Raw genomic sequence first — 21,868 nt, 5'->3', positions numbered from 1 at the left:
TTAATCTAAAGTTTGTCGCATCCAGTCTAGTTTATATTAACCCACCGAGTTGGTCTAGTGGTGAACGCGTCTTCCCAAATCAGCTGATTTGGAAGTCGAGAGTTCCAGCGTTCAACTCCTAGTAAAGTCAGTTATTTTTACACGGATTTGTGTACTAGAACCGTGGATACCGGTGTTGTTTGGTTGTTGGGTTTCAATTAACCACACATCTCAGGGATGGTCGAACTGAGAATGTACAAGACTACACTTCATTTACACTCATACATATCATCCTCATTCACCCTCTGAAGAATTATCTAAACGGTAGTTACCGGAGGCTAAACAGGAAAATGAAAGAAAGTCTAGTTCATATTATTAATCGTTACGTGAAAGGAGAAATGTTCGATTCATCAACAGCAGTACAAAACCTTGACCCACCGGGTCGGTCTAGTGGTGAACGCGTCTTCCCAAATCAGCTGATTTGGAAGTCGAGAGTTCCAGCGTTCAATCCTAGTAAAGTCAGCTATTTTTACACGGATTTGAATACTAGATCGTGGATACCGTTGTTCTTTGGTGGTTGGGTTTCAATTAACCGCACATCTCAGGAACGGTCGAACTGAGAATGTACAAGACTACACTTCATTTACACTCATACATATCATCCTCTGAAGTATTATCTGAACGGTAGTTATCGGAGGGGAAACAGGAAAGAAAGAAGTACAAAACCTTGATCTTATTGTATATTTTGAACGCTATTTTAATTTTTTTCGTTCTGCGTTAATTTTATTCACTCTGATTTAGAAATCGTATCGCTAGTGTCCTGAATGTCGCAACCCGTTTCTACACCTCTTTAATGAAGATATTTTCAACAGTTATACGGTTTACATTATCGTCTAACATATTATAAATCTTAGGTCCCAGATAGACGAATCATTTCGAAACCGTTCTTTAAATACACGAGGCATTTGTGAATTTTTGCATCCGTATTTCTTGTACGGTACGCATTTTTTATTTTATGATTTTTACAACTGTTGAAAAATACTCTTAATAATTTGTATACGTATAGATTCTTTACGGGTAAAATATTCAGTTTTTTGGAAATATATATATATATATATATATATAATAATTTTTATCTATATTTTTATGATGATTTAAATTATTTTTAATATTATCAATTATATTAACAAACTGATGTCTTTAGTTTATTTTGATTTTTTCTAATGTACCAGTTTTAAGTATTTCATTTTCCACGTCTATAATGGGGTTTTTGATAATTTTATTTTTATTTAAAATCTGTAGTTTATATTTATATGCGTGTTTAATGCGTCTTAAATGTGCCTGTCAATGTTACATGAATTGTAAAGGACTACGTAAAAATTTTCCACGAAACGTTGTACGCGTAAATTAAATTCTTATGTATAGTCTGTATCGGTTTAACAGTTTGATTTATTTACAGATCTTTCAATAGTTCTCACATTATTAGAATTTCGTAATTTTTATTAACGATTACGTAATTTTTAATAAATCTTGATAACAAACACAAATTAAAAATAATTTGTTTGATACACGTTATTGATGATGGTGCCGGCATGTCAAGGTTAAACGCATTACAATAGAAATAACGATGTGTCAGTAAATGTACGCGATAACCAATCACTTTATTATTTTGTTAGGGCTACGAAACGGTTGCTGAAGTAGCAATAAATTTTATTAGTACAAACAATTTGTCATCATAATAGGCTGTTATTTGAAAATCCTTACCTACCGACTGATATCTTTTGTCCATGCGGCAGGGGCGATGAGGGAAGCTTAACTCCTGAACAAAAAATATTATATTTCACTAAATCGATAAATATTTTAAATTAAGTTGTTTGTGTATGCGTGTGTAAGCTGTGCATCAGAAAAAAGCCGGCTGAAGGGTAAGTCGTACAAATGTGTTTTCAGCTTTTTCTTTTAGTAATTAAATTCTAAATACGATATAAATTTGACGGTAAAAACATTATTTGGTCAAGAGGATAAACTTAGACGCAAAATGTTTTATTACAAATTATTGTTTTTTTTTTTTATTCTGATTAACGCTTTTAATACCGCGTCATTTGTAAATTAAAAACATAATTTGATCAAGGAGTTCAAATCTGGCCCGTTTCCCGGAAAAGTAAAAACGATAGATGTTCAAGGTTTACTCTTCATTAAACTGAACGATTTTAATGATAATTTCATGGATTTTGTTGAGGTAATTGCACCGATAATCCTGAGAAAAGTTTTTTTCATAACTTATTTGAACGGAAAATTATTTAGTCTAAGTAAACGATTTTAATGTAATCGTCATTATCGTTGGATTTTTATAGTGGGAGGATTCATTTTCTAATGTCATTCTTATTTAAAGGTTTTTGCGTAAAAATCTAAAATTCTTTTAATAATTATACTGCTGCTTGTGTTAAACAAAGAAAGTTTTATTAATCTTATAATGTTTTAACAAAAACGATATTACACGTACAGATTTCAAGGACAAATGGTACTGTAGAAAAACACTATAACAAAACGGCTAGTACTGACCATTGTTTATGGCGGAATAGGGTGTGGCATGTAAAATATAGTTATCGTAAACATTTTTTTCTCCCCATAACCCATAATAATGAGATAGCAAGTATATATATAGGAATCGTTATAAATCATTTATTTAAAAATTAATCTTTGTTTGTTCTTAGTCGAACAAAAACTCTGTTCGATCGAAAAACTTTTTTGTCTTTTAAAAATGCTATTCATTTTAACGCAAACATAATTCTTCTCCTTCCGTTAAACACTGACAACGATACAATTGTAGTTATAAAAAATAAATGATATAATCATATCGCCCTCTTTGCGAGTTTTAAATTGATGAAAATTTGAATATTTAAAATAACACAGCAACAGCCAAGGAGAAACGTATATTTGAGAACCGATCGAGAGAAAGCGTAAAATCCAATAATTATTTCTTGTTAAGATATATTTCTTTTTATTAAGTTACGTAAGTTTTAAGTTGTAATTTACATTGTAATAACGTAACGTAAATTACATTATTATCTTACATGTTAAGTTTCATATATGTCTACTTATAAGAATGTGCAAATATATATATATATATATGTTAAATGCGTGCAAATTCTGACAATATTTATGAATACTATTTTTTTTTTTTAAAAAGGAAGTTACTTTATTCAAGCGGTGTGTTAAATTAATTTATATAAAAAGTGTACGAATATAATCCTTAGGATTACAATAGTTACAAACGAATGCATTAATATTTCTATAATTAATTTACCGTGTGTAAATACAATTTTTAATTTACTATATTTCTTATTATTTAAAAAAAATATTTCAGGGCGTAGAACCGGCCGCTTTGATTTTACTTGTATGATATCCTTAGTTACCAACATCTACTGCAAAAGCATTACCGTGTAATTCACAACATCATTCGGTGTCTGTAAATCAAAGAAACAGTACAAGAAACGCTTACATTAAAATAATAAAATAAAAATTTATCGCCGATATATCCGTAGAAGAAAGTGAAAATATAAGTAAATACTCCCTCTAGGAACGATCAGAGTTAGTAATGATGCGGGAAAAAGAGCGCTATGGAGTACACTCAAATATGTAGCGTATTACGTCAATTTTATTTATTACGATAATTTTTTTCTTAAATTTAATTTAATAAATAAGTTAATTTGATTTATATTTAAGCTTTCCGGTTCTCGTATCGAGTGAATTTGCATATGTATATTGTGAATATTGAAAACGTTTAATGTGCGATCATTAAAAGACGCCTAAACCAAATTTAATTGCATAGATTTGGTGACTTTTCGCTTTTCTTTGATCGATTTTCATCATTAAAAAAAAAATTCACACAAGAGGTTATCAATTTTAGACTCGTAATAATCCCATTCTGAGATGCTGCCCGCCAGAGGAACCGCCTAGCTGCAGCTAGTTATTAAATAAAAGAAAAGGTTTTTTTATCGTATTTAAATCTTTTAAATATGTCAGTGTTAATTAATAATATATAAATGCAAAGAATAAACCGTTTAGAATAACACATACAGGTGTTTTTCTAAACGGTTTATTTTTCTCTAATTTATTTCGTTTAAAATAAAAATGTACTAATGGTTATTATAAATATAAGACTGGGGAGATAGTAAATAATAAAAAAAGAATTATCAAATTAGTAAATATTTATTATACTTTCGAGTTAGCTTTTTAAATACGTAAATTATATTATTTTTCTAAATTAATATAAAATTATCAATCTACGCTGAATTTGTATCTGAAATATGATCTAAAACATATGCGTTGAGTTTCATATAAAAAACGGACATAAATTGTGTTTTGTGTGTTTGCGCGCGCGCGTAAGTAAGAAATATAAATTGTAAAAAAAAAAATTGTTCGTTGTTAAAATAATTAACTTAAAAATATTTCTTCACTTTATTAGGTGGATACACAAATAACACGATTTTGTTTTTATCGTATAAATATCGATGTCAATTAAGCCATTTCTGGGTCCGTTTTTGTTCGATTTGTATGTCAACGTTTGTTAAAAAATAATGTTTAGGGTATATAATAATGTATATAGTTTACAATGAAAAAAGATATTTATATAATTCTCTCCACGTGATAGTTAATCGAATCGGTGGGTTACTAAATCGAATCGGCATGTTTTATAAATCGTTGTTTATGCGAATAAGTTTACTAATACTATTTTTTAATTAAGTGAACGTAAATAATATTATGCTAATTTTAAATATTGTGTGAAATAATTTAATATCGATCTTTTTTATTTTTAACGAGTTAGTGTCTTCTTTTACGGAATTTTCATATTATTTTTTTATTTTTTAAATTTGAACGACGTAAAAGTTTACTGTTCGAAAATTTTACGACTGGGAATTTTAGCCGATTCTTTACTTTCGACACGTATTGTTCATCGCTACATTAACAGGTAATAAAATCTAATTTAGACTTTTATGTAAATAACGTTTTAATTTTGTTGATTATAATTTTAGTATTTGATTTCGGAAAGTAAAAAAACAGTTAAGTAACATAAATAATTGTTTAACGTCCTTCAAATTCAATTGTTGTCGGAAAAACTGACCGGATTGAACGAAAATTTTACTTGAATTTAAACTTTATGGTTTTCTATAATCAATTGACTGCTTCCAGCGGGAGAGAGTTTTTATATGGGATCATTTTATATGGCATCTAAGTCGGTTATTTTGTTTTGTATTCACAAAGGAATCCGTTTTATTACACAATTTGAACGATGTTTATACAATTTAAAATGTTTTATTTAGACTAGAAAGAATATGAATATATGTGCTTGTGTGTGTGAGAGAGAGAGAGTGTGAGGGAGAGAGGACTTGTGTATTAGCTTATCTTATATATATTTTTTATTTTTATTTTTTACATCATTTTTTTTAACTACTGGGGCTATTAAGGATTCTAGCTTAAGTTAGTGGGATTTTCTCTTTTGTTTATGATTTTTTCTATACCATTCGTTTAATTATTTTACATAATAATGGCGTTTATTTGTTTCCGATACAATTTCTAACGTACTCTTATATTGAAATATATTTTTTATTACGTATATTGATGTATAACGAAAATATTATATTTCCTAGTTTACTTTCTGTTATATATAAATTTTGTCATTACAGGAATGTCTTATTAAAAAGTTATTTTGGAAATTTAAGTGGATTTCGATTTTTTAATGATATAAAGAAAATTAAAAGAAGAAAAATTAATAAAAAAAATTATATAAAAGTAGTTTTATAGGAAGACTGTTAAAATAATTGTACCGATTCGTCTTAGATTACATAATATATATCGAGAGATCATCCATATTGTTTGATTTTGTCGTTTTAACCTGAAATGTTTTGTCAATCAAGAATAATATTTGTCTAGAAGCCTCGTTAAAGAAACGCTGTCGATATGAACTATTTGCAGTGTTTTAGATGTCGGAGTAAAATTCATATCTGAATTTAAAGAAATTCTTTCGTGATTTGTTTTTAAACTAATTTCATATTTATATAATTTTAGATATGTACTTGTAATGCGGGGTATAATATTAACTATCAAACGCATGTTTAAGTCTTAATATAATCTAAGCTAGTCGAATAAATAAGAATAACAGGGTTAATTTTATTTTGAATTCCAAGTAGTATATTCATAATGTGTTGGAAGGTCGGTAAGCTATTAAGTAGATTTCATAAGAAAGCCTACCTATTGTAACGGATACCATGATTCGACTTCCCCAATTTGGACATCTTCGCGTTTCACATCCTCCAGATCCCAAAGTCCCCGTCAGCTCAAAAGTTTATGTATATATATATATATATATATATATATATATATTTCATTTTCTTGTGGACACGATAACCGCCGTAATTTTGCGCCAATCACTTTAAAATTGTTCCCTAAAAAAAAAACTCCACCCAAAATCTCGGACGGGCTTGTTAACACCGAAAATCGGACCGTGGGGATGGAAATGGGGCATTTTTTTCCGAAAAAACAAAACATTGATATGACTTTTTTATTAAGAAAAATATCAAACCCGTTTAAGTTCATACGATTCTTTGGATAAGAACCTAAAACTTAGTAAATGTTTTACTATTTTTACTTAGTAAACTTAGTAACTTAGTATCAAGTAAAGTTTCTTGATATCACCAACCGTTTGCTCAGGGGAGGAAAAAATGAGGTTTTAAAGACAAAAACAAAATCATACCTCCCTTAATAGGCACAGTATCGTATCGTTTTAAAGTGGTCGTTAATTTTGTTAACGTTACCTAAAGATTTTGCTTGAAACAATTTTTCATGTAACCAACCCATACGGTAAGGGATTATCAAAATGTTGCTGTGTTTGTAAGCAGGGCTTGTTGTATGCTAAACGCGTGATACTTTTTTCACATGAAACCGTTGTCGTATTGAGTAAATTTGATTTTTTTTTAACTGTAAGGTGGGAAATTTTTTTAATCCCCTCCTTATACCGGTGAAATGTTTTTTAAATTGTATCGATTTATTCATAATTATTAAGCACCGATTGTAAAAACGATTTAAAATAAATACTTTAATAAAAAAACATGAAAAAATCTACTATTAGTGAAATAAAATTTTATGTACTTTTCTGAAAAAAAAAGAAAAGGAAATGAAGTCAGATTCGAACTGATGTACCTTCCCCTTGTAAGAGCCAAATATTTCTTTAATTAAAATTTTATTTAGCTATAACTCTGGAACCGATGAAAATAAGTAGCGCTTATGATACGTCGTTGAAAACCTCTCGATGAGGGCCTATTGCGGTTACTGTACTACTATAGTTCTGCGGTTAAGGAAAACTCCAAAATCGCTTTTGGTCAAGTCAATTGCAATCAAAAGAGGAGATGCACGATTAGATGTTTACAGTCCTAATTCAAAATTTCAAAATTCTTATCCTAATCATTTTTGAGTTATGCGAGATACACACGCACGTACCTAGTACAGACGTCACGCCGAAAACAATCAAAATGGATTCAGGGATGGTCAAATGGAAATTTCCGTTGAAACTGGAAGCCGAACTTAATACCTAAGTTATTGTTATCGCGCGAACTTAATCGCGCGATCACAATACTTCCTTTATTTCGTACAAGGATGTAAAAGTCGATATTTATAAATAACAGTTATCTTAATTCGTCCCAAATTATTTTTATTGATAACCGGTCCCAAATTATTTAATTCACTGCTGTAACGATTCTATTTCGCAAATCTTGAAGAGTAGCAGGCGTAATCGGTACTCACCGGTTTGGTCTAGCGGTTAACTCGTCATTGCAAATCGGCTGATTTCGAAGTCGAGAGTTTTAAGGTTCAAATCCTAGCAAGGTTAAGAATAACTTTTTTACCGATTTCATTAGATAGCGGATACCGGTGTTCTTTGGTGGTTGAGATTCAATTAAACACATCTCACGAACGGTCGACCTGAGACTACAAAACTATGTAAAAACCGTTTCGAAGAAACCACGCCCGTCGCATTTCGAAAGAAGAATTTCTTAAGTTAGTATAGTTATTAGGAAATAACCGATAAATATAAATTTGTAATTATAATAAATAAGTAATAAAAAATATTATTTTATTTTCATAGAAATTTTGAATCGGTATTAGGAAGGAAAGGGTGAAAATTAGTTTAGACTTTGTAAATAATGAATTATCGTGCATAAATATAATAACTCCTGTACATTATTTTAATACAAATCGAGAAATGCAGGGAGAACATTAAAAAAAAAAAGTTACATTGTGCAGGCACGCACGACGCGAAATAATAAGTTTCAGGTGGGAAACGTATTGTCCTATAAAAATATAAGTGGGACCTGACATTTCACAATATGCAATTTTCAAGGATGACGTAGCTTATCGTACGGTGTTCTTGTCGTACACGTATATTTAAACAGATCCTTCTTTCCAGTAATTTTCGCAAAAAATCAAACGAAAAGTACCAAAATACGTCAAGAATAATGATGAAAGTAATAAAATAGCTGAAAATACCGATTTTTAATGTCTCACTGTGTATTCGCGCGCTCGCGTTTTCCGTCTGAATTAATTTCTCAAAAAAAAAATAGATTATAAAATTTCATATTACTTCTACAGAAATATAGTTTTGCTCCTAAAGGGTTTATATATTTTTTTAAAAATATTTATGTATACAAAAAATAAAATTAAATAAAGTTTAAAAACAACAACGGTTTACTTTTAAAACGAAATCGCTCTAAAAAGTAGAAAATAAATTTTCTGGTGATTTTAAGATAATGAAAATAATTTTCAGCATTTGTAAAAAATAACCCGTTGTGCGCCGAAAAAATATTATTTTGTCTTATCGATTTAATTTACGTTCACATTTTTAACTTTATTAATTATCGCAGATTACCTATTCGAATTCTTCAGTAAATATTTTACGAGCTCAGAATTCATATAAATATTGAAAATTATTTTGATTATCTTATAATAAAAAAAAATTATGTTCTACTTTTTAGAGTGATTTCGTTTTAAAAGAAAATCATTATTCAGTTTATTTATTTTTACTTTTTAATCTCCCGCTCGAACTTGTTCAAATATTATATCGTAAATTCTTTACAGGTATAAAACCTTGTTAGTGCAAAATTTAACTTATATAGGTCGAGTAGATTTGGACGAAAGAATAACAGGTGTACACGTTGTTCTGCCGGAACTTTTATAAAATTTTCTACACGTGAAAATAACGGAGAAATTTAATATAAAATATGTACGAGTTTCCGATTTACAACTGATGAAAGAGAAGCAAAAAGGTTTTTCTTTGTTCGATTCATCTTACAACGCTGTTTATTTTCTTCTTCAGAATACAATGCTGTAAAAGTTGTACGGATTTTGTTATTCATTTAACATAGTTATGGCTCTTACCAAAAATACGGGTCTTTCACGTTTACCTGCCGTCTTGGATCTCATATCGAATCAACTTTTTTTTTTAATAGTAAACGATACGTGTTTTAATGTAATGTTTTGTGGAAATAATGGCGAAACCACTTATCATCTACTCTTTTTTTTAATTTATGAGCACTGAAAGTTGGAGGGACGTAAAAATCGCGATGGATATAAAACGAGTTAAAACCCCCTCGTTGTAACTTTCTTATTACGTACCTTTAGAATTACACCCGAAACAAACTTAAAACAAATAATGTTGGAATTATGGCCCAGACCCTAATAATAAAAAATAACTAATAATTTGCAATACTACTAGAAATTAAACGGCCCGGTCAACCGAGGTATTTACTTTAATTATCATATTTAATTAAAAAATTTAGTTTTATATTTTCAGTTGTAAATTACTTAACGCAACAAACTGAAAAAATTTTGACATCAAAAGTTTCTCAAGTCCTTTTACTCCATATTTTTTCGATACGTGTTGTTTCGTTACAGGTCTCGCTGTAGCAGATCATCAGCATCAGTCTCCCGATTATCCACCCGAGGGAACACACTATTTTATCTAAATGATAATTTTTCAATATTTATACCGCATTTAATTTTTCTTTTTAATTTACACTAAATTTTCTTTATAAATAAAATAAAATAAAAGCTCGTTTTATATATATTAATTTTATTTTATTAACCGAACTAAAATGTTATAGTAAAATTTTTAAAGTTAAGAGATACTTTTTCGTTATGTAAAACCTTTTTTTTTTAGTTTAGATTATGCAAATTAGTTTATTTAATTGGTTTCTTGAAAATAATTTTACAATTAGTTCGATTAATGAAAATTAATTTCTTTATATATATGTATATATATATTTTCTTTTCATTAATGGGGTTATAGTCTACCCTTTTTCTTATTGTTGTCTGCGAACACCAGTCATCATCTATGTGCAGAATATTGAAATTTATTAAAAAGTGTATAATATAATGTTTTTATTTTTTATCGCTTTTGTTTCCCCAAGTAAGATTATTATAAATATGCGATAATTTAATTTTAATTATTTTAATCGGTTCAAAATACATTAAGTTGTTTTAGATGAAGCCATCATTATCCGGTTTGTTCGCTGTTACAGCGGTTTTCTTTGCGGTTCTTCAGCATCTATCCACCGGCGCCAAGTCCATATCTTGATGTCCTGTTGGTTCATTAAAGCGCTGATCGATTACATTTTAATAACGAATTAGAAGAAAGAATACGAATCAACCTTGCTGTTATACGGGCTGCACCACCGCCGGGCAATAAAATTAAGGTAATTTATACTACTATTATATTTTGTGAAAGGCGGCAGTGGACTGAAACATAACGGTATGTCAGTAAACTATACATATTGAAACGCTCTATAAGTTACAGGAAGTGGACCGTATAAATCTACAAAAACCTTATGCGATGGATACTTTAACGCAATCGGACGGCTAATTTCTACATTCGAATTAACGTCTTTAACGTTCTGGCAAATTTCACAAACAAACACTGTATTTTTTAATCGCAGATTTTAAATTCTTACGCCGCATAAATTTGCTTAACGTACAATACGTTTTATTGAAACCGGCACGGCCCGATCTTAAACGGTAATAAGGAACAAACTCCTCTATCACGCTACTAGGTATACGCGACTTCCGATCTTTAAATTTATTACAATTTCGCTTAAAAGTAAATCCATTTATAACGTAAAAAATAATCTTTTACTTTACTTATACGTTTATCATTACTATCTGAATTTAAAGCGTTTAAAACCTTACTGAGAAATTCATATTTAATTGTTTCTTATTTATTTTATTTTTAAAGTTTCTACCTTCTTTCTCCTCTGAATTTATTACATTATCGATGAATCTTTTACACCGGACGCTGCGTTATCGTTTTCTAAATTTACTTTCGATAATGTATCTGCCGCTATATTCTCCTTTCCTTTAATGTACTTCCATACGATGTTATAACTTTGCAAAAATAAAACCCGCCTATCAAGACGTCCTGTCGCTAATTTACACGAATTAAAAAAAAGTATTAGCTAGGTGATCGGTCCAAACATCAAATGCTCTGGCCTCTAAATACATACGGAGTTTCTGAATACAAAAAACAACCTCCCACAGCTTTCTTCCGCGATGACATAATTTCGTCGGGCCGGGGTTAAACTCTTGCTTATAAATCAAATGACCCGATGCTCCCTCTCCCAAGTCATCAATTTGAAATAAAATACCGGAAACGGACACGTTGCTGGCATCGGTAGACAAATAAAATTTACGGTTAAAATCAGGATGCTTTAACATAACAGATTCTAAAAATTTAAGTTTGATTTCATTGAAAACGGCCTCGTCTGTTTGGGTCTGTACAAATTTATTCTTTTTACTTAAGTTGTTTTGAAATCGGGTCCTTAAAGCGGAATAATTACACAGGCGTAAAAAACGTTGAAGTTGTTTTTATATTTTGTGGATGTAGATAATTTTGAATCGCCTCTATTTTATCGGGACACAAGAGGAAATAACGTAACCTAAATATTTCATTTCGTGAGCGATAAAGTTACATTTTTTTTAAATTTTAACGCGATACAAAATTCTACAAACTTCCGAAAAACCTTTACAACGATGTTCGTGAAAATTTTTCGACCCGTTAGAAGATCGTCCGCATTAAGGTTACCGTCTTAAAAACCTCGAGGCCAGGAACAAAATTTAGCGCTCGTATAAATCCGGTTGCAGAAATTTTCCCGTGTTATAATTTAAATGAAAGTACAGACTTAAACTCGTATGATTTCCTGATTTAAATTTCCCAAAGTGTAACTTACTTCTGACCTCATTCTGTTTATCTACCGACCAAAATTTCTCTTTAAAACTATCACAAAATCCTGTAACTCCCTATCTGAGACTCTACGAACGAAAACCGCAATCTTGTTTCTGAATCGGTTGGAAAAATGATGCTACGTAATATTGAACATATCTGACTCCGATCTTTAATATTTCTAGCCTTTAATTCATTTAAAAATTCAATCGGCTTCCTCAAGTCTAAGCGTGTCTTTATAGGTTTTACAAAATAGCTATTATTACGTTTCAGATACTATTTCGTCTAATATTAGTTTCTACGATTTTTCCCCCGCTAGTTTATTTTTTACATCGGTGATTTCATTAGAAAATTTTTCATTAACTTTTATTTGTTTGTTCTGTAATCGCTTTAATTTTGTTTCATTAACGCTACCTTTTCCTGTGTCACAATTAACCGGTCTCTGATATCATTTTGTTTTTCACTTAAATCCCTAACGCAACCCACAATTTTATTACCTAAGTGACCCGTTTCGGACTGACAAATTGCTTTGTTTAAATCTTTCTCGGTCACCTTTTCTCAAAATTTTGAATTTGTTTCGTTACTTCATCCCTAATCTCACTCTTAGCGTTATCTATTATTTCTAAATTTTCCTTCCTAATCGTTTCAATTTCCTCGGCTACATGTTCTTTAAACTCCTTTCCCGTAAGTAATATTTTATTCTCAGATCTATTTATATTTTGAACATTCTCTTTTCCCTGATCGTCTAATATATTATTCGATTCTTTTAATTCTTTTGCATTTTGATCAAATTTATTGTTTACTTCTTGCACGCGCCTCTTATTCGATTCCTCTAACTTGCTCCCTTACTCGTTCACTTCTTTCTTATATTTCCTCATCGTTTCTGCAAACATAAGTCTCAACGCCCGATAGTTATCCGGACCGTTACTACCTCCTTCTTCTGATTGACATATTCGAAAATAACGCCGATACTATAGATACATTAGTAACGAATTTTATTAATAAACTTATAAACTTACACTTAAATAAACATAAACAAACGATTAAAATATTACATAAAAATAAGCCGCTAAAACAGTGATAGTCTTATGCTACCCTCTTGTGAAAAAAATCCTTTTATAAAAATTCCCACCACTTAAAGGGCTACTTAGATTGACAAAAACAATTTTTACTGTTTACTGTTATTCATTTGGAATCGGTATGCTTTTCATATTTACCGACATCTTTTGTCAGAAAGATTGGACATATTTATGACCGCAAATTCTTTCTTTTTTTGTTTGTGCCGTATAACATAATTTATTGCGTTTCAATACATCTGTATGTTGCTAGTAAGATAAGCTATTTTTGTAAATAAATAAATCCGTAACCCTCGTAGCAATTATAATACACAAGTCGCACACAAGCACATTTCTGAGAAAAAAACGGTCAGATTCTTTCTAGTCTTAATAAAACCTTTTACAGCGTAAAAACGTGGTTCAAATTGTTAAATAAAACTGATTCCTTTGTGAATATTAAAAAAACCGACTTAGATGCCATATAAAATGATTTTGTAACGCAGTTTTAAAAACTGACCCTGCATATAACCGGTTCCAAGGCTACATGATCTGAAAAGGTTAAGAAAACTTGGAAATGTTTATAATGAAATATTAGATATCACAAAATAAATTATACGACCGAAAATTGAACCTAATAAATTAGATAAATACTTAACAAATGTAGGATAAAATTGTGGGAATGCGATACTAAAAAACACAAATAACTTATATCCGCCCTCTTTCGTTAACCCAACCCTCTATTAATAGCCTGATTCTTTACCCGACCCGTATTACTGAAATATTAAATGGATTTAAAAAAAAATATATATATAACTCGTCGCCTGGAACCGATTGGTTCCTCCAGGTGTCGTCACCTGGAATTTTTCGTTGCGGGAGTGTCATAAGGCAGCGACCCGGGAACCGCGGCCTCTTCATATGTGCGCTGCGAGATATTTTAAAACCTTCGCATTTAGTTGAACCGAGACATGTATAATTATTAATTTAATGTTAATAAAGTAAAATAATTAAGGCGCACGAGATTTTTTTTATTTTTATCTCTTACATACGAGTAACCGTACTTTAGGGTGGAGCGCCTTGAAAAATTTTAATTGATAAACGACGCCGCGACTTATGAACTTAAATTACATTTACGTTAAATAAAATCGACTAATATTAAATAGATTAAAAATTCTGTTCGATAAAAATTTTTATAAAATAATAATGGTCTTTCCACGGGGTAAGGCCGAGGCTAGACCCATCACCATCAATTTGTAATACACGGAGTGCCCCTGCGGTGCCGTTATAGGAGGTGAAATGGATTGTACTTATAATCTACAAACAATCGACCGATTTTCAGAATTTGTACTTGTTAGTAGTTAAAGGCTTAACTTTTGCTTTTATCAGGTATACTCTCGATCTAACAAATAACGGTTATTCTGAAATATTATATCTTAGCAACAGATCTTCCGATTTTCAAAATTCTAACGCGGGGTTACTTTAATCATCCTAAGCAATTTTATGAGCCATTTAACAAAATATTGGTATATTATTAGCCGCTCGTTTTAATATTCAATTTTTCACCATCTCCTATCTGAAAAATTCCATTATCTTTGTTTTATTCTAATTATTTTCAAAGCAAATTTCTCTTAACAATAAACCCATACCGTTCAGAATTTCTTTAAACACATTTTTTGCACCAAAACACAATATCACAAGCAAACCTTAATATTTGAGTTTCGAGCGACGGTTAATTTTAGTTATCTTGGATACACTAGTTTTAATGGTGCTCTATAGCTTAGTTAGTGGCAGTGCATCCATCAGGCTTTTGCTATTAATTATAGGCTTGTTTGTTTAACGAAGGTAAAATTTTCACATTTTATCTCCTACTTACTGTAATGTTATTTTAAAAATGCAGCGATAAGTTTAGTTAAAATTTTTATAAATGTTTTATTCAGACCGATAAATAATACAATATATCACTCGCATCCAAATTTGGTATATTACTGCACAGGTAAAAAAGATTCCTCCAGCATTTTCGCAGAAGGATCAAGAAAAGTCATGCAAAGCCCTCAAAACAAAGCAGTTTTATAGTATCTAAACAATGGAGGAAGTGCTGCTATAAGTTTATACCCGTTCTTAAAAGTAATAAAATAAATAAAGCCAGTACATAATAAAATAATTTTAAAGGGTTAACTAAAAAATATTTATAATATATAAAATAAAGAATACATAAAATTCAAGTTTATTAAAGAAGTTTTAATTTAAAAACTTTTCAAGTGAGTGATATAGTTTTTTAACAGAGGATTTTAAAATTTAATTTTAAATAAACCACTTTCCGGACTGAAGATTTACGTTTTGTACAAGAAAATATTTCTGTGATTGTTTAGCAGTTGTACATTTGTTCATTTTTAATAATAAATGATTACTTGGTTTTTTTTTTTTTTTTTTTTTTTAGCAAAAGTAGCATATATTCAAACCAATAGAAAAGAAAAAAGTTATAATTTTTTTAAATGTCAGTCTACATTATTCATATTTACAAATGCTAAACAACAATCTAAAGGTCAGTTTCTGTGTCCTAAACAGTCTGATGTTTTATATGAGTTCCCAAATTCGCTCCCATAATTTTATTTTAAATAAAAGATACATTAACATAAAAATATTGTACGATTATAAATTTAGCATTTTAAGTAATTATAAAGATTATTTATAAAGATTTATTTATAAAAATGACAACTTCATCCAACAGGACGATAGAATAATTTTCTGAATAATCATTAATTATTACAGCCTTTATTTATTATACAAGTAATTGCGCTTTTCGATCTTTTAAAAATAACGGTTGAGCTTCAGAAACAGAATGAATGATTTTTAGGGTAATTAATTTTTAAAACTTTCATAATCATCACGAATCGTTACTACAAGAGGTTATCTCTAAATTGAAAGACAGTTTCGTTGTAAAAAAATTTATTCTGAAAAGTTTATAAATATTTTTTTATTTCTCTTGAACTGCATACCTTATTCTACTTTTCTATATAATCGCAACATGAATTAAGACAATTATCGTAGCTATACAACACCGGCTTCAATATACCTCGTCGTATTCTACACGACAATGCAGCGAGTACATTATTAGCGTGTCCACAAAAGACACAGGTTCGCCTACCTTAAGGAGAGAAGTTTCCCAGCGGTCTTTACTTTAGAGATATCCCTCGTAAGTTACATCCAAGTGTGGATGTCTGTTGCATATGGAAAAATTACTTACTTACATAAGTAATTTTTCCATATTACTTACTTACTGTACATTAGTGTCTATCCTGAAAGGGTAGATTCTGAAGTTTTTCTTGGTGTACTTCGATATGTGCACCGTTTGTTGCCCTACAAATGTCCAGACGGTAATCCGGTTCTTCCCACGTACTCGTCAGGATGTCGAGTGTAATGTATGCTACCGTTGCACTGCAACAACCCTCTCCTGTAGATAGCTGATGTCGGGGATTTTCTCCGAATGATTTTTACATGCCCTCCTGAAAAGAGATCTAATAGGGTTTAGACTCCTTGGTGCCGTGCCATCAGCCCTCCTCTTCCACTCCGCTTGTTTCGAAAAATGCAGCACGGACACGATTGCTGTAATACCGCAGAGCGCCATCTAGCCGATAGAAAATTAATCCGTTTTACTTCCTTGTTCGAAGTAAAGGAAGTAAAAAGTATTTGAGCTAAATTTCAACTTTTAGTGGTTAGTGGGGAGGGGGGTCACATAAATTCGGCATTAAGCAGGTAATGAAAAAAAATTACAAAATGTAAAATTATAAATAAATATTTATTTTTATTGTTTTAGCTTTGAATAAGAGTATCAAAGATTAAATACCACGGAAAACTAAATGAACTGTTCCGGCATTTGCCCTCTTGTATCAAGGGAAACCGTGGCAAAACCTTGATAAGAACAGCCTAACAATATTTATGTCTACGATATATTATCAGATTACAGGCTTATAACATAGTAAAAACGTTTTATACATTACGATAATATTACAATTTTAATTATAACAAATCTTTATGATTTATAAACTTCTTCCACATCTGATATCCATCCTTTTTCCCTGCAAAAAGAAATACAAATTATATAATAACAACAATCTACAATCTCGTAACAATAAAATATATCGAAAGGTTTTCACCTGTTACAGCCGTCTTCAGGAGAATATAGAAAGAATGGAGTGAAAAAACACATTATGTGTCGCGGTGGTTCATTACAACAAGCACGAGTATATTACGCGTACTTCGATTCTAACGATCGATTATGAATAAAAGGCTTATATAATATAAGGAAAATTACAAAGAATGTAATCGATATATGGATTAACAGAATAAAAGTTCTAAAAGTACTTTGAACGATGAATTCAAAGATAGAAATTTACAATTACGTAATCTATTCTGATCGGTTTCAGTTAAAAATCTAAACAGTATTTTGATCCTGTGTACTGATATTTGTCATAAATATGTATTTCTGGGTTTTGCAACAAAAAAACACATCGGTAATTTTCCAGTTATTAATAAATCAAAAAATTATTGTGCTTTAATGAGCAAATATCGTTTACTGTGCTTAATTTACAAAATGTATGAACAGAATTGTGCCGTTTATACGATTGCAGCACTGAATGCATAAATTCTTTACACACAAACATTTCTTGAGTGGCAGGAGAATAATCGGAGCCGATGGAAACTTTTCATGACTGAGCTGGCATTTGTTCTTGGGAAAGGCAACATGGAGGAAAGAGCTAGAAATATCAACAGTCTTAATAAGGAAGTAAAAGACGCACTGAAAGCATGCGGTACTGAAATTCCGACGGCAGTAATCCAACCATGTTCCAGTTACCATCACAGTGCTGTCAAGATTGCAAGAGAAATGAAGGTGCTGTCAAGATTGCAAGAGAAATGAAGGTAGTAAAACACGATTCTGTTGTGTAATGTGCAAGAAACTTGTTTGTAATATGTACAAAGAAGAAACTGTTATTGTGAAGCGCATGTTATGCAAAAATGTTCCTGAATGAACAGTTCAAAAATGATATTTCTTATTTTGAGGCAAAGCACTAGTTTACTGCAATGACAGCCAAAACGTATACATTTTTAATTTTACAGGTGTCCATTATTGAATTTCACTTGTGAATGATATAAAATTTATTGTACTTTGCTTCTACGTTCAGTTTTTAATACTTTTAATTATTTGAAAAACTGTATTTCAAAACTAAATAAAGCTATTCGTTGAAAATAACAGAATCTAAAAACAAATATTATACTAAATCACAAAGTAGTACTGGGGTAGTCAAAATACTCTGCTTGGTAAAATAAAGGTGTCGAAAAGCTTGGCAATGGGAGGGTTAATTTAGACCGGGTCTAAGCCACGCCATCAGGCAGGTGAAAATAAATTATGGTACGTCATAACAAAAAATCTTCTATTTGAAAAGTTATATTTTACAAACCAGAAATAAATACTAGTTAATTTGAGATACAATACATTATACTTGTTCTTTTGTGCATATTTATCGTTTCAATTTATTTGAAGTTTGAAGAGATTCTTTAGGAATCTTGAAAACTACATATTCATAATTATTATATAAACATTTAAGTCATACATAGCTGCACGATTTCAATTAAGATAAAGATGAAAAAGAACTTTAAATCTAACAAGAATTTCCACTAAAACTGATGGCAATCTTGGACATCTCTTCGTAATGCCGGGCAGAAAAAAAGATTTGCACTAATAAGAATAATGTTTTTAGTGTACAACTATTTTACATAAAACATGAAGAGACTACTTACTTATTTTTAACAGATCACGAAGATCGAGAAGGGTTTCAAAGAAAGCTTTCTCTTTTGCAATACTATTAACAGATTTTACTGAAAAATAAAACATTTTTTCCCCCTACTAAATGTAAGTAATATTGTACTTACTTATGATCGTAGGACGGTGCACTTGTCTTGTACGAGAACATATAAAATATTAAATAATTTAACTGTAATCTGGTGAAAATTTCATTCTCATCGTTTCAAATTCCTCTGTAAAGTTAATGAACAACAAAAGCTGAAATCATGGCAAACACAGCTGTAAATAAAAAAAAAAGAAAAGTATATTAAACCCCTTAGCATAAGAGCGACAAAAGTTAATCATTTTTTATCAGAATAAATTATATCTTAATATTGTGAAATTTAATAATAGATATCGTTCACCTTAACTCATTATTTATTTTGTGATGGTTATTTAAACATTACAAAAAAAAGTTGTACATTTGGTTTAAATAAACAGAGAATTATATTTACTCTTCCTCATAAAAAAAAAAAAAATGCTCTCTTCACCATTATGTATTGTTAAAAAATATTACCATGAATTACACTATAGAAAAATGGTTTTAATACTGTTGTTTTTTGTGCAATTCAAATAATTTCTCTCCTAGCATTCAATGAAAGTGTTACAAACTTGATTTTACATCAAATTTACTTCTATAAATCATTTTAATACATACACCCCTCTCTTCTAGTGGTTATATGAAATAAACAATCAAAAAATTCAAATAAAATTAAAAAAAAAAAATTATGTTCAATTTTAACAAAAATTTTATTTATTTGAAGTCCGCACAACTAAAACAAATAATCAACAACCTGCTGATTTCCACCATTCTAAAAAAAAATTATTCCAATTATATGCATTTAATAAGGTCAATAGTACTGTTTGTGGGATTTCATATCTGCAAACCAAAATTAAATCGAAGGCTAGGGTATTTAGTAACGCAAATTTAAAGAAAACCTGATTAATGAATTATACAGCCTAAAGTATCATATTACCTTACCTAATATCTGTTTTTCTTTAGTTTTCTTCTGAATCATCCTCAGGAACAAATCTTTTCATTCCCCAGCAGTAATCGGCGAGCATCTTTAGACACCATTTTCCCTGAAAGTATGTTTCCATCTCTGACACATCCTAAGAAAAGTGTTCATTGTGCTTCTCAGTTATGTTGCTAAAGTTAAGCGGAAAAAATTTCAAACATGAATGCAAGATATGTAATTTTTGTTTAGACATATTTCTTCTATTTGAAGTCGTCGCTTTCTTGATTAAAATTATTTCATCTTAATTTTATTTTTTTATTTTTTTGTAAAATCTTCTTTTTTGTAACGGTTATTTCCTTATGTTTGTCCCAATATTTTTTCATATCATTGTTTTTTTGGTCTTTATTATCCCATTTTTTCTTTGTTTTCTGTACCTCGCCTTACATTTAGACACAACTATATTGTGGTAAGAATCAGTGTCTATTCCTGGATGTAATTTACATTCCATAATTTAATTTGGAAATCTCTACTAATAATTATAATAGTCTAGGAGATGGATTTCACAAATATATATAAAACTTCTTTTATAAATTTCAAAAAGAAAACCTCTTGACTGCCAGTTTATACACACAGGGCGGTGTTGGGAGTCTTACACATATCACCAGTGGCAGCGACCCAATGGCCCCATACTACCTCCATGCGTAGGCTATCCCTATCGTGCCCACCATGCATGCTTTGGCAGAACACATTATCCACGATAATTTAGCCTCTGTTCACAGTGGAACTTCTTCCTCTCTACATCTATTCACTTGTGGGGCAACCGGTCTAGTAGGGGTCCGGGGTTCTTCCTACACCACAATAAGAGGAAGAGGTCGCTGTCTACATCCAATGTCAGCAACACTATAGATCAGGTCATTGTCGGCCCCAAGCCATTTACCAAGGCAGCCATTTCTCACCATGATAGTTCGCCGGTCAATGTCGTCTTCAGCAGATTATCTTCGTTAAGCCTACCAACAGCAACGAAGCACCAGGATGTCTTGCTATCACCAATTTATACTTAGTTAAAAATTCTGAAGGTGTAGTTCTTTAAGTTTTTAATCTAGCTCATACTATCTTGACTATTTTTCCTTCTCTTTATTATAGAATTAATACATAAATAAACCTCTGTCGATCGGATAATGTTTTATTTCCCTCCATAGGTGAAATCTGGTTTATTTAATTCTATTGGTAAGCTGTATTCAAATTCACTCATGTTCAAATCAAATCAACTCAAATCACAGTGGTAGTTCAATGTAAATTTGAATGAATTTTTGCATTTTATTGTACGATCAAATGAAAATTATTCTTTCGATCCATTTTTTCTAAACATCAACTCCAAGGGGGTGTTTGATGCCTGCACGGTAATGAGACGGTTAGATAGAGTCTGAAGCTAAGCTGAGAACAAGTCTGGTTCTAGCAGAGAATACCAGGTCTTAGGTATTGCTTGGTGAAGGGATGGAGATGAATGAGTGGTGTAGCGTTGTCGTGGTAGTAGATTCCACTAAGGGAAAAGACTGCAAAGCTTGAGTGTTATCGAGCATCGCTTAAGATTAACATAGTGACAAACCGTGACTTGGCAATCAATGCGGTTGATAATGCAGTGGGTAAATAAATGCCTTCTCAGAAGGTTGCCAAGTATGTCGCAAGGAGAGCTGATCAGAGGTACTCTTTCTGGCTGGTGGCAGATAGAGCTGCTAAGCAAACAGCTACAGGTGGAGACAAGGGTAGTGTTCAACAA

At 30.7% G+C, this 21,868-nt stretch overlaps 1 protein-coding gene and 1 long non-coding RNA gene across 3 annotated transcripts in view; one reads left to right on the top strand and one right to left on the bottom strand.

Annotated features, from left to right (window-relative positions):
* LOC142323387 (uncharacterized) overlaps window positions 1–21,868 on the top strand; it is a 208,246-nt gene that overhangs the window by 104,192 nt on the left and 82,186 nt on the right. For both annotated transcript variants that reach the window (XM_075362947.1, XM_075362948.1), the window contains exon 6: window positions 10,548–10,721. The gene's annotated coding sequence lies outside the window, so the exon portion shown is untranslated. The remainder of the gene's footprint in view (window positions 1–10,547; window positions 10,722–21,868) is intronic.
* On the bottom strand, window positions 17,341–20,162 carry LOC142322849 (uncharacterized). Its single transcript, XR_012755948.1, has 3 exons — window positions 20,115–20,162; window positions 19,222–19,372; window positions 17,341–17,369 (listed from the first exon to the last, which is right to left on the bottom strand). It is a non-coding gene; the product is annotated as an uncharacterized LOC142322849 (long non-coding RNA).

The sequence above is a fragment of the Lycorma delicatula genome, chromosome 4 (assembly GCF_047948215.1).
Source record: "Lycorma delicatula isolate Av1 chromosome 4, ASM4794821v1, whole genome shotgun sequence".
Lineage (NCBI taxonomy): Eukaryota > Metazoa > Arthropoda > Insecta > Hemiptera > Fulgoridae > Lycorma > Lycorma delicatula.
The sequence above is the reverse complement of the archived record's forward strand: the minus strand, read 5'-3'. Positions and strand labels throughout refer to the sequence as shown.